This window comes from Triticum dicoccoides, chromosome 4B, assembly GCF_002162155.2.
Source record: "Triticum dicoccoides isolate Atlit2015 ecotype Zavitan chromosome 4B, WEW_v2.0, whole genome shotgun sequence".
Classification (NCBI taxonomy): Eukaryota; Viridiplantae; Streptophyta; class Magnoliopsida; order Poales; family Poaceae; genus Triticum; species Triticum dicoccoides.
The window spans coordinates 283631522-283650663 of NC_041387.1; the positions used below are offsets into that span (position 1 = coordinate 283631522).

Consider the following 19142-nt stretch of genomic DNA (forward strand, 5'->3'; position numbering starts at 1 on the left):
CACATACTGTACACACCCAGGATATCTTCTAGACACTATGAATTGACTATGTAGCAGCACAGAAAACAATTTTGTTGTCAAATTTCATCAAGCACTTTGCTTGCCTCGAAATAGGAATATAATGGTAGGGGGAGTGGGATCCAGGGGAATAGCAGTTGAAATCCACAATGGGATGTGCTAAAGAATTTTCTTTGGCCAGGCGTCTGAATGCCTTATGGACAACAAAAGTTTACCAAGTTTTTAGTTCTAATAATATATGCCAAAACAGACAAAAATTGGTCGCGTTGCACTATTGGTATTTCATTCATCTATAAGTGAAATAAGCTTTCTAAAAATCTGAATCAACATAATGGAACTCTGTTCAAACCGTCAGTCATAGTTAGGATTGATATACGCAACACAAAACACATATGGGACATACAACATCAAAATGGTGTAACAGTTCTCTACCGCAATGCACATCTGAAAAGATTGGCACTTTGAAAAACTGCATTGCCTCCCTAGGATGGTAATAGCACGAACCTCGACACGTATGTCGCATATCGCTTTCAAGATCAGTAAGCGAGTCGATGGTTCAAGCTCCTTGTACATTTCAATTTCAGCTCTGCACAAGATCGAACAATTAGAAAAACTATGAAGATAAGACTGAATCAGAATATCTGATCAAGCAATTCTTATGTACAGGACTAACCCATGTGATGCAATTGGTACATCACCTTCTGCAACCTGTAGTTTGCATCTCTGTTAGTTTATCAATTGAATGGAATATCAATACTTGCATTAAATTGGTATATATGTGCAAAGTTAGCAAGTAGCCAACTATAAATATTGGACTAAAATAAGGATCGGGTAATAAAACGCAAGACATGCTACACCTCTTAATCAATTCGTTTCTTTAAGCCCTTTAGCCTAGCAATAAGCCACATCAAGTCTATATGACAATGTTGAACCTATTTTATTTATTGAGGTGGCCATATGCATCGTTCTGATGCAGAGGCCAGGGAGTTCCCCCTTTTCGAAAAAAATAAGCCACATCAAGTGTAGTGAGGAAGATTAGATGGATAATGCTACATCTTATAAAAATAGTATCCTCACACAAGACCGTCTGCTTGTAATGTGTTTATCCTGATTCACAAAAAAATATTCATCCTGAATTTCGTCCATAAACAACGAGCGTAAACAATTATAAATCTATGGAAATTACTATTGTAAATCTGTAATCTTATCATCTTAGTGATGCACAACCAAATATAAAGCTAGCTGAGGATGACCGTTCTGATGTTGCTTGGCTAGCTTTCTATATAATGAAGGTTCGGTATAGAATTTTGATATACCTCCATTAGCCAAGCATAATGGTCCCGTGAGGAATGAAATAGGCAACCGGGAGGCTGATATGCTTACACACCATCAACATAAGATAGTTGCTCATAAACTACATCCGTGCATGACCATGGGTAACATCCGAATCCTCAAATCAGTAGGTATTCTGCAGACTTGATTCTCTATAAAAAATAGGACAAACATGCACACCTCTAGAGTTCTTTCTTCTCTGAAAAATCTGAAAACATACCAAGATCTAATTATAGAATAAAAAATTATGATCTGTTAAATAATAAATTCATATGAATATGCATGACAAAAACCGAGATCTTGATTGTTCATTTCTAACGAAATTTGAGTCACACCTCGAATCTTCACGCAGAGGTAGTCTGTTGTAGGCACAATCATAAATTTGCTAGAACCCTGTCGTGCAAATTACCAACAGAAAAATTGCCTTCCTTTATCTATTGGAGGCTTACTGGATTCAATATCCATCTAACATCCTCAAAATATGAGGTTGTTGGAGAGTTCTCTGTGAATCAGAGACTGCTCCAAAGCCTGTTGTGCAGTGATCCTATGATCAAACAGAAAGGTACATTCTGTAATATGTATTACTTATTAAAGAACTGACAGACCATTCAGTTTTCTCTAATGCGATGAATTTTTAAACCATTACCAATGCGCAGACCTTTGATGATTCAACTCACATTAACCATGTAAATATTCAGAGCAGTGGGGTACCTTGTTGTCAACCATTAGAGAAACTTCCAGTTATGCCTCACCGGCCACAGTCTCCGCATGACCCCACTGCCCTCTCCTTTTCCTTCTTCTTTGCTCTCTCCCTTTTTGAACTCTTCTCTCTCACAGGGAAGCAACTCCCATGACGCTTTGTGTAGGCAAGTAGCTTAACAACAATGGTGAGATTGAATGTGCAAACTACAGGAGCACCAAGATACAGGGATATTACTGTCGGACGCGACCGTCAACAAATTTAACTCTAGTGTTAATAATTGTTGCCCTTAGGAAATAAAGCATCCTCATTAATAGTTTGTTGCCTCATTTGTAGAAGTCGAAGTCTGTCTAAGGCTTCTTGACGTTGGTTCAGTAACCCTTCTCGAAGTCTTTGGGCAGGATAACATTACCGATTTTTGCAGACAACAGGCATGCTAGCTTCCTGTTAAATAGCAGCAAACTGAAAACGAATGTCACAGTGAATAACACACAGGAGGAGGTAGAAAAGGCCTGCCTAATTTACACAAGCAATTGCATAACATCTCATAATCAGGCGTTGCTACTACTATTATAGGTGTCAATATATATGAAACAAATGTATGGTGAGCAGAAGGGCACCCGTCAAAAGAATTAACATGACAAAAGGGCCACCGGCTTTCCCCCAAGAAAGGCAGATCTGCTGCTTACTACTCAGGAAAACATCCGACCTTATGGTCAAGTCGTCCGCCTACCTTCCTGATCTCATTCATTTTCCGCATTTGCTATGATAAGCTTTTAAGAGTAAATGGTTTAGAAATCATTATCATTTTCTAATTAAGCTGAGGCAATGAAATTTCCTATGCTGAAGTTGTACAAGTGAAAAAGAATGTTCAAGATAATGAAAAGGCACTCACATCATCAGGATTGATTTTATCCTATTTGGACACAATCTTGCAAATCAACTCACATAGCAGCACTGACTTTATCCTGTCTGGAGACATGATCTTCCAAATCAACCTCGTCACTCAAGTTCATCTTAGCATACAAACCTGAAAGAAAGGAGGTCATCCTAATTATCAGATGCAAACAAAACATGATCTCAGAAAGGATCAAGAAACTAATATTTCATAGTTAAATTGAGCAGACCGTGGCCATTGCGATGCTCGTGCTTGCTGGAGTGGTGGAGGTCGGATTGAAGGCATGGTGGTGGTGGACCATGACCAGCACGGGTAGGTGGACTCCGTCCTAGGGGCAGCGCACACCCCGACCTCAATGCCCGAGCTCCTCCCGAGGAGAGACGCCGCCATTGTGAGCCACGTCTCCTGCCCGAGCCATTCGCCTGCATCCGCGAGTGCGCGCGCCGGAGAAGATTAGGAGAGGATGGGGAGAGGAAGAAGAACAGCGCGACGGAGGGCGGAGAGAGCCGGCGGTGGCGGAGGCCAGAGAGGAACGGCGATGGAGTCGGCGGATCGGCGAGCAGTGGTGGGGCGACGACGGGGGCGAGGGCAGCGGCGGATCCGCTCGTGAGAAGGAGAGGCGCTCGGGCTATTGGGGACTCCGGGTTGATTCTTAAAGAGGTCAGGGACTTTTTTGCAACAACAAAGCGTTTTTTCAAGTTCCACTTAAAAAAGGAGTGCGGGTTCAATTATCAAAAAGCACAAGGACTTTAATGAAAAATGGCACGACGGTGAATTCGGAGACCCAATCCGTGCTTTATTATTAGGGAGAGATATGAGTTTTTCATGTCCTCTACAGCATTCACTTATTGCTAATTCTTAAAGTTGACTTTTTCATCTAAGTGAATGTGATCGGACCCGTTCCCCCTCTATGCTAAACTCAACCGAGTCTGTTCACCAATTCTTCATGTGCGTTCTATTTGAAACCCATTCGAAATCTTAATTGTGTCCTTTATAGCTGAAGAATTTGTGAACGAAACGTTAAAATTTTCATATCTAATTTTTGTTGGGGAACGCGAAAATTTCAAAAAAATTCCTACAATCACGCAAAATCGATCTAGGAGATGCATAGCAACGAGAGAGGAGAGTGTGTCCACGTACCATCGTAGACCAAAAGCGGAAGCATTATGACAACGCGGTTGATGTAGTCGTACGTCTTCACGATCCGACCGATCCTAGCACCGAAGGTACGGCACCTCCGCGATCTGCACACGTTCAGCTCGGTGACGTCTCACGAACTCTAGATCCATATGAGGTCGAGGGAGAGTTTCGTCGGCACGATGGCGTGGTGACAGTGATGATGAAGTTACCGGCGCAGGGCTTCGCCTAAGCACTACGACGATATGATCGAGGTGTGTAACTGTGGAGGGCGACACCGCACATGGCTAAAACAATTGTCAACTTGTGTGTTCTAGGGTGCCGCCCTGCCCCCGTATATAAAGGAGGGAGAGGGAGAGGCAGCTGGCCCAAGGGGGGCGCGCCAAGGTGTGGAATCCTACTAGGACTCCCTAGTCCTAGTAGGATTCCACCTCCCATATGGAGTCGGAAAGGGGGAAGGGAGAAGGAGAATGAAAGGGGGTTGGCCCCTTTTCCTAGTCCTAATTGGCCTCCTGCCCAAGGGGGGGGCACACCAGCCCCTTGTGGGCTGGTGTGCTCCCCTCTTATGGCCCATAAGGCCCATAACTTCTCCCGGGGGGTTCCGGTAACCTCCCGGTACTCCGGAAAAATGTTCGAACCACTCGGAACTATTCCGATGTCCAAATGCAACCTTTCAATATATGAATCTTTATGTCTCGACCATTTCGAGACTCCTCATGACGTCCGTGATCTCATCCGGGACTCTGAACAAACTTCGGTCATCAAATCACATAACTCATAATACAAATCATCATCAAACGTTAAGCGTGCGGACCCTACGGGTTCGAAAACAATGTAGACATGACCGAGACATATCTCCGGTCAATAACCAATAGCGAAACCTGGATGCTCATGTTGGCTCCTACATATTCTACGAAGATCTTTATCGGTCAAACCGCATAACAACATACGTTGTTCCCTTTGTCATCGGTATGTTACTTGCCCGCGATTCGATCGTGGGTATCATCATACCTAGTTCAATCTCGTTACCGGCAAGTCTCTTTATTCATTCTGTAATACTTCATCTGCAACTAACTCATTTGTCACAATGCTTGCAAGGCTTATAGTGATGAGTATTACCGAGAGGGCCCATAGATACCTCTCTGAAACACGGAGTGACAAATCCTAATCTCGATCTATGCCAACCCAACAAACACCTTCGGAGACACTTGTAGAGCACCTTTATAATCACCCATTTACGTTGTGACGTTTGGTAGCACACTAAGTGTTCATCCGGTATTCGGGAGTTGCATAATCTCACAGTCTGAGGAACATGTATAAGTCATGAAGAAAACAGTAGCAATGAAACCATAACAATCATAATGCTAAACTAATAGATGGGTCTTGTCCATCACATCATTCTTCTAATGATGTGATCTTGTTTTTCAAATGATAACACATGTCTATGGTTAGGAAACATAACCATCTTTGATTAACGAGCTAGTCAAGTAGAGGCATACTAGGGATACTATGTTTTGTCTATGTATTCACACATGTACTAAGTTTCTGGTTAATACAATTCTATCATGAATAATAAACATTTATCATGATATGAGGAAATAAATAATAACTTTACTATTGCCTCTAGGGCATATTTCCTTCAGTCTCCCACTTGCACTAGAGTCAATAATCTAGATCATATCACCATGTGATTTAACACCAATAGTTCACATCTGTATGTGAATAACACCCATAGTTCACATCGACATGTGACCAACAACCAAAGGGTTTACTAGAGTTAATAATCTAGTTCACATCGCTATGTGATTAACACCCAAAGAGTACTAAGGTGTGATCATGTTTTGCTTGTGAAAGAAGCTTAGTCAACGGGTCTGTCACATTTAGAGCCGTATGTATTTTGCAAATATTCTATGTCTACAATGCTCGGCATGGAGCTACTCTAGCTAATTGCTCCCACTTTCAATATGTATCCAGATTGAGACTTAGAGTCATCTGGATCAGTGTAAAAGATTGCATCAACGTAACTCTTTATGATGAACTCTTTATCACCCCCATAACCGAGAAATATTTCCTTATTCCTCACTAAGGACAATTTTGACCGCTGTCCAGTGATCTACTTCTAGATCACTATTGTACCCCCTTGCCAAACTCATGGCAAGGTACACAATAGGTCTGGTACACAACATAGCATACTTTATAGAACCTATGGCTGAGACATAGGGAATGACTTTCATTCTCTTCCTATCTTTTGCCGTGGTCGGGCTTTGAGTCTTACTCAACTTCACACCTTACAACACAGGCAAGAACTTCTTCTTTGATTGTTCCATTTTGAACTACTTCAAAAATTTGTCAAGGTATGTATTCATTGAAAAAACTTATCAAGCGTCTTGATCTATCTCTATAAATCTTGATGCTCAATATGTAAGCAGCTTCATCGAGGTCTTTCTTTGAAAAACTCCTTTCAAGTACTCCTTTATGCTTTCCAGGAAATTCTACATCATTTCCGATCAACAATATGTCATCCACATATACTTATCAGAAAGGCTGTAGTGCTCCCACTCACTTTCTTGTAAATACAGGATTCTCCAAAAGTCTGTATAAAACCATATGCTTTGATCACACTATCAAAGCATTTATTCCAACTCCGGGATGCTTGCACCAGTCCATAAATGGATCGCTGGAGCTTGCACACTTTGTTAGCATCCTTTGGATTGATAAAACCTTCGGGTTGCATCATATACAACTCTTCTTCCAGAAATTCATTCAGGAATGCATTCTTTACATCCATTTGCCAAATTTCATAATCATAAAATGCGGCAATTGCTAACATGATTTGGACGGACTTAAGCATGGCTACGGGTGAGAAGGTCTCATCGTAGTTAACTCCTTGAACTTGTTGAAAACCTTTCGGGACAAGTCGAGCTTTGTAGACAGTAACATTACCATCAGCGTCAGTCTTCCTCTTGAAGATCCATTTATTCTCTATGGCTTGCCGATCATCGAGCAAGTCCACCAAAGTCCACACTTTGTTCTCATACATGGATCGCATCTCAGATTTCATGGCCTCAAGCCATTTCGCGGAATCTGGGCTCATCATCGCTTCCTCATAGTTTGTAGGTTCGTCATGGTCAAGTAACATGAACTCTAGAATAGGATTACCGTATCACTCTGGTGCGGAACATACTCTGGTTGACCTACGAGATTCGGTAGTAACTTGATCCGAAGCTTCATGATCATCATCATTAACTTCCTCGCTAATTGGTGTAAGCATCACTTGAACTAATTTTAGTGAAGAACTACTTTCCAATTCGGGAGAAGGTACAATTACCTCATCAAGTTCTACTTTCCTCCCACTCACTTTTTTCAAGAGAAACTCCTTCTCTAGAAAGGATCCATTCTTAGCAACAAAGATCTTGCCTTCGGATCAGTGATAGAAGGTGTACCCAACAGTCTCCTTTGGGTATCCTATGAAGATGCATTTCTCCGTTTTGGGTACGAGCTTATCAGGTTGAAACTTTTTCACATAAGCATTGCAACCCCTAACTTTAATAAATGGCAGCTTAGGTTTCTTGCAAAACCACAGTTCATATGGTGTCGTCTCAACGGATTTAGATGGTGCCCTATTTAACGTGAATGCAGCTGTCTCTAATGCATATCCTCAAAACGATAGTGGTGAATCGGTAAGAGACATCATAGATTGCACCATATCTAATAAAGTGCAGTTACAATGGTCGGACACACCATTACACTATGGTGTTCCAGGTGGCGTGAGTTGTGAAACAATTCCACATTGTTTAAATGAAGGCCAAACTCGTAATTCAAATATTCCTCTCCGCGATCATCTCGTAGAAACTTTATTTTCTTGTTACAATGATTTTCCACTTCACTCTGAAACTCTTTGAACTTTTCAAACGTTTCAGACTTATGTTCCATCAAGTAGATATACCCATATCTGCTCAAATCATCTGTGAAGGTAAGAAAATAATGATACTCGCCGCGGGCCTCAACACTCATTGGACCGTATACATCAGTATGTATTATTTCCAACAAGTCTGTAGCTTGCTCCATTGTTCCGGAGAACGGAGTCTTAGTCATCTTGCCCATGAGGCATGGTTCGCAAGCATCAAGTGATTCATAATCAAGTGATTCCAAAAGCCCATCAGCATGGAGTTTCTTCATGCGCTTTACACCAATATGACCCAAATGGCAGTGCCACAAATAAATTGCAATATCAATATTAACTTTGCATATTTTGGCTTAAATATTATGAATATGTGTATTACTACAATCAATATTCAATAAACCATTCACATTGGGTGTATGACCATTGAAGGTTTTATTCATGTAAACAGAACAACAATTATTGTCTAACTTAAATGAATAACCGTATTGCAATAAACATGATCAAATCATATTCATGCTTAATGCAAACACCAAATAACATTTATTTTAGGTTCAACACCAATCCCGAAGGTAAAGGGAGTGTGCGATGGTGATCTTATCAATCTTGGAATCACTTCCAACACACATCGTCACCTCGCCCTTAACTAGTATCTGTTTATTTTGCAACTCCCGTTTCACGTTACTACTCTTAGCAACTAAACTAGCATCAAATACCGAGGGGTTGCTATAAACACTAGTAAAGTACACATCAATAACATGTATATCAAATATACCTTTGTTCACTTTGCCATGCTTCTTATCCGCTAAGTATCTAGGGGCAGTTCCACTTCCAGTGACCATTTCCTTTGCAGTAGAAGCACTCAGTTTTAGGCTTGAGTCTAGCTTTGGGTTTCTTCACGGGAGTGACAACTTTTTTTTCATTCTTCTTGAAGTTCCGTTTCTATTCGTTTGCCTTTTTCTTCAAACTAGTGGTCTTGTTAACCACCAACACTTGATGCTCTTTCTTGATTTCTACCTTCGTCGATTTCAGCATCACAAAGAGCTCGGGAATTACTCTCGTCATCCCTTGCATATTATAGTTCGTCATGAAGTTCTAGTAACTTGGTGATAGTGACTAGAGAATTTTGTCAATTACTATATTATCTGGAAGATTAACTCCCACTTGATTCAAGCAATTGTAGTACCCAGACAATCTGAGCACATGCTCACTGGTGGAGCTATTCTCCTCCATCTTGTAGGCAAAGTACTGTCAGAGGTCTCATACCTCCCGACACGGGCATGAGTATGAAATACCAATTTCAACTCTTGGAACATCTCATATGCTCCATGGCGTTCAAAACGTTTTTGAAGTCCCGATTCTAAGTCGTAATGCATGGTGCACTAAACTATCAAGTAGTCATCATACCGAGCTTTTGTCAAACGTTCATAACGTATGCATCTGCTCCTGCAATAGGTTTGTCACCTAGCGGCGCATCAAGGACATAATACTTTTGTGTAGCAATGAGTACAATCCTCAGATCACGGACCAAGTCTGCATCATTGCTACTATCATCTTTCAACTTATTTTTCTCTAGGAACATATCAAAAATAAAGGGGGAGCTACATCACGAGCTATTGACCTACAACATAGTTATGCAAATACTATCAGGACTAAATGCATGATAAATTAAAGTTCAATTAACCATATTACTTAAGAACTCCCACTTAGATAGACATCCCTCGAGTCATCTAAATGATCACACGATCCAAATCAACTAAAGCATGTCCGATCATCACGTGAGATGGAGTAGTTTTCAGTGGTGAACATCACTATGTTGATCATATCTACAATATGATTCATGTTCGCCCTTTCGGTCTCCAATGTTCCGAGGCATATCTGCATATGCTAGGCTTGTCAAGTTTAACCCGAGTATTCTGCATGTGCAAAACTAGCTTGCACCCGTTGTATGTGAACATAGAGCTTATCACACCCGATCATCATGTGGTGTCTCAGCACGAAGAACTGTCGCAACGGTGCATACTCAGAAAGAACACTTATACCTTGAAATTTTAGTAAGGGGTCATCTTATAAAGCTACCGCCGAACTAAGCAAAATAAGATGTATAAAAGATAAACATCACATGCAATCAAAATATGTGACATGATATGGCCATCATCATCTTGTGCCTTTGATCTCCATCTCCAAAGTACCGTCGTGATCTCCATCGTCACCGGCATGACACCATGGTCTCCATCATCTTGATCTCTATCAACTGTCATCACATGGTCGTCTCGCCAACTATTGCTTTTGCAACTATTGCTATCGCATAGCGATAAAGTAAAGCAATTATTTGGCACTTGCATCTTATGCAATAAAGAGACAATCATAAGGCTTCTGCTAGTTGCCGATAACTTCAACAAAACATGATCATCATATACAACAACTTATATCTCATCACATCTTGACCATATCACATCACAAGATGCCCTGCAAAAACAAGTTAGACGTCCTCTACTTTGTTGTTGCAAGTTTTACGTGGCTGCTACGGGCTGAGCAAGAACCGTTCTTACCTACGCATCAAAAACCACAACGATTTTTCATCAAGGACCGGGCGTAGCCACACTCGATTCAACTAAAGTTGGAGAAACTGACACCCGCCAGCCACCTGTGTGCGAAGCACGTCGGTAAAACCAGTCTCGCATAAGCGTATGCGTAATGTCGGTCCGGGCCGCTTCATCCAACAATACCGCCGAATCAAAGTATGACATGCTGGTAAGCAGTATGACTATTATCGCCCACAACTTACTTGTGTTCTACTCGTGCATATAACATCTACGCATAAACCTGGCTCGCATGCCACTGTTGGGGAACGCGGTAATTTCCAAAATTTTCCTACGATCACGCAAGATCAATCTAGGAGATGCATAGCAACGAGAGGGGAGAGTGTGTCCACGTACCCTCGTAGACCAAAAGCGGAAGCGTTATGACAATGCGGTTGATGTAGTCGTACGTCTTCACGATCCGACCGATCCTAGCACCGAAGGTACGGCACCTCCGCGATGCATCGAAGGTACGGCACCTCCGCGATCTGCACACGTTCAGCTCGGTGACGTCTCACAAACTCTAGATCTAGATGAGGTCGAGGGAGAGTTTCATCGGCATGATGGCATGGTGACAGTGATGATGAAGTTACCGGCGCTGGGCTTCGCCTAAGCACTACGACAATATGACCGAGGTGTGTAACTGTGGAGGGGGATGCCACACACGGCTAAAACAATTGTCAACTTTTGTGTTCTAGGGTGCCGCCCTGCCCCCGTATATAAAGGAGGGAGAGGGAGAGGCAGACGGCCCAAGGGGGGCGCGCCAAGGTGTGGAATCCTATTAGGACTCCCTAGTCCTAGTAGGATTCCACCTCCAATATGGAGTAGGCAAGGGGGAAGGGAGAAGGAGAAGGAAAGGGGGGCCGGCCCCCTTTTCCTAGTCCTAATCGGCCTCCTGCCCAAGGGGGGCGCACCAGCCCCTTGTGGGCTGGTGTGCTTCCCTCTTATGGCCCATAAGGCCCATAACTTCTCCCGGGGGGTTCCGGTAACCTCCCGGTACTCCGGAAAAATGCTCGAACCACTCGGAACCATTTCGATGTCCGAATGCAACCTTCCAATATATGAATATTTATGTCTCAACCATTTCGAGACTCCTCGTCACGTCCGTGATCTCATCCGGGACTCTGAACAAACTTCGGTCATCAAATCACATAACTCATAATACAAATCGTCATCGAACGTTAAGCGTGCGGACCCTACGGGTTCGAAAACTATGTAGACATGACCGAGACATATCTCCAGTCAATAACCAATAGCGGAACATGGATGCTCATATTGGCTCCTACATATTCTACGAAGATCTTTATCGGTCAAACCGCATAACAACATACGATGTTCCCTTTGTCATCGGTATGTTACTTGCCCGAGATTCGATCATCGGTATCATCATACCTAGTTCAATCTCGTTACCAGCAAGTCTCTTTACTCGTTCCGTAATACTTCATCCTGCAACTAACTCATTTATCACAATGCTTGCAAGGCTTATAGTGATGAGTATTACCGAGAGGGCCCAGAGATACCTCTCTGAAACATGGAGTGACAAATCCTAATCTCGATCCATGCCAACCCAACAAACACCTTCGGAGACACCTGTAGCGCACCTTTATAATCACCCATTTACGTTGTGACGTTTGATAGCACACAAAGTGTTCCTCCGGTATTCGGGAGTTGCATAATCTCATAGTCTGAGGAACATGTATAAGTCATGAAGAAAGAAGTAGCAATGAAACTATAATGATCATAATGCTAAGCTAACGGATGGGTCTTGTCCATCAAATCATTCTTCTAAAGATGTGATCTCGTTCATCAAATTACAACACATGTCTATGGTTAGGAAACATAACCATCTTTGATTAATGAGCTAGTCAAGTAGAGGCATACTAGGGACACTATGTTTTGTCTATGTATTCACACATGTACTAAGTTTTCGGTTAATACAATTCTATCATGAATAATAAAAATTTGTCATGATATAAGCAAATAAATAATAACTTTACTATTGCCTCTAGGGCATATTTCCTTCAATTTTTTGGCTTTTGCCGCTCAAATCGTTCCGCATCCCACTACTGGATTAAAATATTCACCCACGATCTAACACGATCTCCACTTCTCAGTACGTGGGTGACACATGTCGCTAGGATGGCAAGAGTCAGGGGCATGTTCATCCAATTTCTCTGGATGAGCAGTTTTCACCTCGGCTATAAATACCCCTCGCCGTCCTCAGACCTTATTTACTCTGCTCGATCTCACTTCCTCGCTCGAGCTCTCTGACCTAGCGTTGTCGCCACTCTCCATCGTCACCAGTGTGGAAGAGCTTCACTGCCTCGACCTCGTCACCTTCGTACTCGTGATGGCTGCGGAAATCTTCACCTCCGCCGCTGTCGTAGCTGTCTCTCACTGCCAAGTTAGGGCATGAGAGATTTGGACTGACGAACTTCTCCACTTCAACTCCCAGTTCGTCGTATTTTTCGCCAAGGGTAAATAAAATCTGTTTTTACCACACTTGTTGATTATGATGATTTCGACAAAATCTTCAAAAGGTGTTTATTACTTCAACTTCCATACTCTTAAACACCAAGTTGCATATGTTCTTGATTTGTTTCTCTAAGTTGTGTTTTTCTTCAAGATTCCTCAGTTGTGTGGATTTTCAATCTATACAACTCTGGAACCTAAGACAAGAACACTTAGTGAAATTCCTCAAGACACTCATGGTCAAATTCCTCAAACTTGATTCCTTTTAAAAACAAATTTTGAGAACGCATATGACCTCTCCAAATTCTTCGCACCTATACTCTGTTCACAGGTACACATTGTCGGCGTTCTGGGAACGGGGGTCCCCAGACTTGCCTGCTTGCGGCCTGCGGCGTGGCTCAAGGGGTGGCCCAGTACGACCCGTCTACATCAACCCAAGCTCAAGACCCTCGCGAGGGGCCAAGACTCGCGGGGCGGACGACGCAAGGCTTCCTCAGGGGAGACTTCACCAGGCCGGCTCGCGAGGACGCGGAGAGATCAAGGCAAGGAGTACCTCACGAGGTGCTCGTGACGCAAGCCATGACGATCGAGACCCAGTGGGCGCCAGGCGGGCGCCAGCCGGTGCAGTGTCCTCGTTTCCTCTTTGGTGCAAAGGGAGCAAGCGTAGGCGCGGAGTACCGAGGCATCAAGCAAAGGTTACCATATCGGTGCAACGAGACCAAGACCAGCAGGACGGCAGGACAGAGGTCACCGTGGATCCCAAGACGGTGTCATCGCCAGTGCCTTTGGCAGTCGAAGACCAACTTTAGTCACCTTGCTATTTTTATATTTTCAGATTACAAAAACCTTTATCTACTATCCATATTGCACTTGTATCACCATCTCTTCGCCGAACTAGTGCACCTATACAATTTACCATTGCATTGGGCGTGTTGGGGACACAAGACTCTTTGTTATTTGGTTGCAGGGTTGTTTGAGAGAGACCATCTTCATCCTACGCCTCCTACGGATTGATAAACCTTAGGTCATCCACTTGAGGGAAATTTGCTATTGTCCTACAAACCTGTGCACTTGCAGGCCCAACAACGTCTACAAGAAGAAGGTTGTGTAGTAGACATCAAGGCGCTCACGTGCTCCCTGCTCCGGCACGTCGAGACCACATCCCTGCGCCAGCACGTCAAGACCCCGCGCTGCCCCTGGCAGCGGCGTGCTGGAATCTCCAAGAGCAAGCATCGCGTCTGCAAAGGGCTCCGGTGGCCACCGCAGGCTGCCGCGCCTTCACCACCGAGCTATGCAGTGTCACCTAGCCGGGCAAGTTCAAGCCAGATCTGCCTCCTCGCTACGACGGCACTGCCGACCCCGCGGAGTTCCTGCAGCTCTACAAGCTAGGCATCGAGGCGGCCAACGGAGATGAAAAGGTCATGACGAACTGGTTTCCCATGGCGCTCAAGGATGGTGCCCGCACCTGGCTCCTGAACCTGCCTCCCGGCTTGATCTCCTCTTGGGACGAGATGTGCAGCCGCTTCATCTAGGGCACTCGCGACCGTCCTCCAGTCGTGGGTGACCTACGCCGCATCAAGCAGCAGCCGGGAGAGACCTTGCAGAAGTACATCCAGTGCTTCAACCGCGCTCACCTCAAGATTCCCAAGGTGACCAAGAAGGCCATCATCTCAGTGTTCTCTGATGGCGTCCGCGACGTCAAGACGAATGAGGAGCTCGCCATCCACGAGGATCTATGCACATCCCTGGAGCAGTTCAACCTGGCGACCAAGTGCGCAAGAGCTGAGGAGGGGCACCTCTCCTTCCTTGAGCTTCCAGCTACTGACCCAGAAGAGAAGAAAACCAAGGCCAATGACGTGAAGTGCAAAGGAGCAGTTATGCTCGCAGCAGAACCAGACACGAAGCGCGACAGGGACCAGCCGGAGTTGTGCAAGGGCAACCGATTCTGCGCCTACCACAACCTCTACACCCACAACACCAACGAATGCCAGGAGCTCAGAGCCGTTCGACAAGGACGCATCGGTCGACGCCCCGAGCGCAACGACCGGGGATACGGCCGAGGAGGAGGAAGAGGTGGAGGACGATGGGACGACCGAGGCCCTCGCCAGGAGTGGCGTGACCACCCTCGCGAGGATCGCTGGCAGGACCAGCCTCGCGAGGGGGCTTGGAGGGATTAGCCTCGCGAGGATCGCCCGTAGGGCAATGCAGGCCTTCCTCCTCTGCCACCACCGCCAAGAAGGAATGACGACCACCACCAGGATGAGGGGGCTGGGGGCTTCCAGGAGCCATGTGCTATCGCTTGCACCTTGGGCAGCGCCCAGGCCCCAGCCTATCAGCGCATCTTTAAGCAGTTTGCTCGCGAGGTGAACGCAGTCCTCCCCAAGCTCGAGGCCACGCGCCCTCTCAGGTGGTCCACGTGTGCCATCACATTCAGCTCATCGGATCAGCTCAAGTGTGCGGCTACAGCTGGAGTCCTCCCAATGCTTTGTTCCCCAGTCATCAGCAATGTGCAAGTTACTAGGACCCTCATTGATGGCGGCGCAGGACTCAATGTTCTGTCCCTCGAGACGTTCAACAACCTCCAAGTGCCTGATGATCAACTCCAGCCAACCAAGCCTTTCTCAGGAGTCACTGACGGCTCCAGCACTCCAATAGGGCAGGTTCGCCTCCCTGTCACTTTTGGACAGCGCAAGAACTACTGTACCGAGCTCATCGACTTCGACGTTGCCCACATTTGCCTACCATACAATGCCATCCTCGGGTATCCGTCCCTGGCCAAGTTCATGGCGGTAACTCACCATGGTTACAATGTCCTCAAGATGCCGGGAAGCGGCGGAATCATCACAGTCCCCTGCGAAGAGAAGGATGCGGTGTGCTCTCTCGAGCGTGCCTTCCAGGCCGCGTCAGTCGAGGACCGTGACAGCAAGAGCGGGAACCCTCCTGAGGCAGTTCCCAATAAGAAGAAGACATCACCCAGCTCAAGGCCTCAGGAGCTTGGCATCTCCGAAGGCGCCGCTTTAGGATCTGCGCCTGTGCAAGGGGCGCCTCCCACTGTCGCATAGGAAGGCGCGCTCGGCGCCCTCCTCGGGCAAGGCTCGAGGGCTCTCTCCTGGAGGGCCTAAGACTTTGCCAAGATCATGAGGGAGGCGCTCGGGCACCACTTGGAGGCGTGCTTTGCGGCACGTTTCCCTCAGGAAGGCATGGGGCAAGGAGGGCCCAATACTCAAGAGTTCATCACCAAGGCCACTCAGGAGCTTCAAGAATCAAGAGTCATACGCGGCGATCGCCGCCTACCTGGCGTAGCTCCCCATCCAGGCAAGGATGGCGGGCTGCGCGTCTGCATCGACTACCTAGGGCTCAGCCGAGTCGCGTCTCAGGAGCGCTTCTGGCCCTCGCGCGTGGGACACTGCGAGGGTCCGCCGCACAGCTACGTTCGCATGCCTTTTGGCCTGCCGAACGCAGCTCCCGCTCAGCAGTGTCTTCTGTGGAGCATTCTGGCATGTCAGGAGGCCAGACACCACGCGGTCCTGGCAGAGATGGAGATGGTCCTCGAGGAGCCGCCCGGACCCCCAGAGTTTCCCGAGGCTCAGGGATCCGGTGGCTCGTGAGGATCGGCCCCTTCACCGTGCATCGTCAGCTACTTCAACATCCGCTCTACAATGGTATCAGGTGACATCTTTTGAGTTCATTTCAGCTGGGAGCACCCTCAGGGATGCATTATTCCGAGGTCGCGTGGGTCTGTCCCTGCGACGTGTATCCCTTTTGCTTATGTCTTTAGTTTACCTTGCTGGGGGCGCCCCTCGGGCTGCATCATCCCCAAGCCGCTCGGGCCTGGCCAAGTGGCACGTATCCTTCCTGCAGTTATCTAAGCCAATTTGCCTTTCATGCTTAACATGCCCGTGATACTCGCCTGCTCGATTGACACCTACCTTTGGAGCCGCTCGTGCTGGCACGACGCTTGTGCATGGGTCCGTCCCTGCAACATCGAGAAATCTGAGTGGTCGAGCTCTGTCCCGCGGCAGCCCCACAAGCATCACCTCTCCAGGCCCTAAGTGCCCTCACCACTCTCTCGGAGCAACCAATGGCCGGCCGACAATTGTAATGGCAACCCTTGCTTTTCTCGTGTAGGTTTACAGGGACTACCTGAGGCCTAAAACGGGAGGCATCGCGAGCTCTCTCCTTCTCTTACCCGTGCGATCCGCTTGTGCATTAAAAGGGGGGCTCCTGAACATCGCGACTCAGGAGCTCTTACTGGCTCTCCAGCCCTCACCCCCTAGCCTTGTCCACGGCATCGTGACCTGGCATACCAGCGGCGGCTGAGCTCGCTCGAGGACCGGGACCTGAGGACGTAGAGCACGAAGGAGAGTACGGGGAAGGGAGGGGAAGCTCACGAAGGCCTAGCCCAGCTACATCCTAGCTACAGCCATGCGAGTCCGGCACATCCCGAAGGATCTACCCCCTGCTTACGAGATAAGTCTCACCCCTGGAATAGCTATGCGATGCGACACGAAACCCCCACTTAATGCGGCCCTGTGACGGCGACGTTGCCTTCCTTTCTCGCCTTTCGGCGGCTGCTTGAGCGCTAAAGGGGACCTCCGGAGCATCGCGTCTCAGGGGCTCTTATTGGACCTCGGGCCGCTCACCTCCTGGCCTTGACCACGGCATCGCGACCTGGCATACTAGCGACGGCTGAAGCCTGCCTGGGAACCGGGACCTGTCAGCGTAGAGCACCAAGTCGTCGCGAGGTTAGAAAGGGGGAACCAAGCCGGAACAGGACAAGCATTTGCACCACTTCATAATAAGGATAATAACAACAAAAGACGTTGCGGACACTTTACATGCCCCCACGGGGTACTTTCTCAATTCCTCGCAGGGAACAAAAGGTGTGAATCCTAAGGAGCCCTAACTACACGCGCCCTCATGGCCGATGTCATCATCAACAGTGGGCCACGGGAGGCCGGTGCCAACCCCATCCAGATCAGTTGCACCGGCGGCCTGATGTAGCTGGGGCACATAGCTGTCATCGCTCGTCTCCGGAGTCGTGAGGAGCTCGGGAGAGTCGCTGGACTCCCAATCATCTCCACTGCTGCCAGAGGAGCCGTTGGGGAAGCGGGTGGCAGGCCTAGCCCTTGCCACATCGACGTCCTGGCTACCTCCTCTGGGGCAGCACTCCAGCCGGCGGCTGATACATCCATTTTGCATCATGCTTTTATATCAATATTGATTGCATTATGGGTTGTTATTTCACGTTATGTCACAATACTTATGGTTATTCTCTCTTATTTTACAAGGTTTACATGAAGAGGGAGAATGCCGGCAGCTGGAATTCTGGGCTGGAAAAGGAGCAAATATTGGAGGCCTATTCTACACAACTCCAAAAGTCCTGAAACTCCACGGAATATCTTAAAATAAATAAAGAAAAATCATCGCCAAAGATGAAGGCCAGGGGGCCCACACCCTGCTCACGAGGGTGGGGGCGCCCCCCTGGGCGCGCCCCCTACCTCGTGGGCCCCCTGGTGGCTCTCCGACGCCCATCTTCTCCTATATGAAGTCTTTTGATGAGAAAAAAATAGAAGGCAACCTTTCGGGACGAGACTCCACCGCCACGAGGCGGAACCTTGGCGGAACCAATCTAGGGCTCCGGCAGAGCTGTTCTGCCGAGGACACTTCCCTCCGGGAGGGGGAGATCATCACCATCGTCGTCACCAACGCTCCTCTCATTGGGAGAGGGCAATCTCCATCAACATCTTTACCAGCACCATCTCATCTCCAAACCCTAGTTCATATCTTGTATCCAATTCTTGTCTCCATGTCCGGGATTGGTGCTAGTAGGTTGCTAGTAGTGTTGATTACCCCTTGTAGTTGATGCTAGTTGGTTTATTTGGTGGAAGATCATATGTTCAGATCCTCTATGCATATTATTACCCCTCTGATTATGAACATGAATATGCTTTGTGAGTAGTTACGTTTGTTCCTGAGGATAAGGGAGAAGTCTTGCTATTAGTAGTCATGTGAATTTGGTATTCATTTGATATTTTGATAACATGTATGTTGTCTAGACTCTAGTGGTGTTATGTGAACGTCGACTACATAACACTTCAC

The 19142-nt window shown here is 46.6% G+C and overlaps 1 long non-coding RNA gene across 7 annotated transcripts in view; it reads right to left on the reverse strand.

Moving 5' to 3' along the window:
* The window catches only part of LOC119295974, a 4428-nt gene extending 888 nt beyond the window's left edge, over window positions 1-3540 (reverse strand). The window contains exons 1-5 of one of the 7 annotated variants that reach the window (XR_005144581.1): window positions 3178-3540; window positions 2946-3080; window positions 1335-2494; window positions 692-726; window positions 523-604 (exon numbers count right to left, since the gene is read on the reverse strand). This is a non-coding gene — a long non-coding RNA (uncharacterized LOC119295974). Of the gene's footprint in view, window positions 1-522; window positions 605-691; window positions 727-1334; window positions 3081-3177 lie in introns of all 7 variants that reach the window. The other 6 variants (XR_005144582.1, XR_005144583.1, XR_005144578.1 and 3 more) reach the window with 6 other exon arrangements.
* Window positions 3541-19142: the final 15602 nt, after the last annotated feature.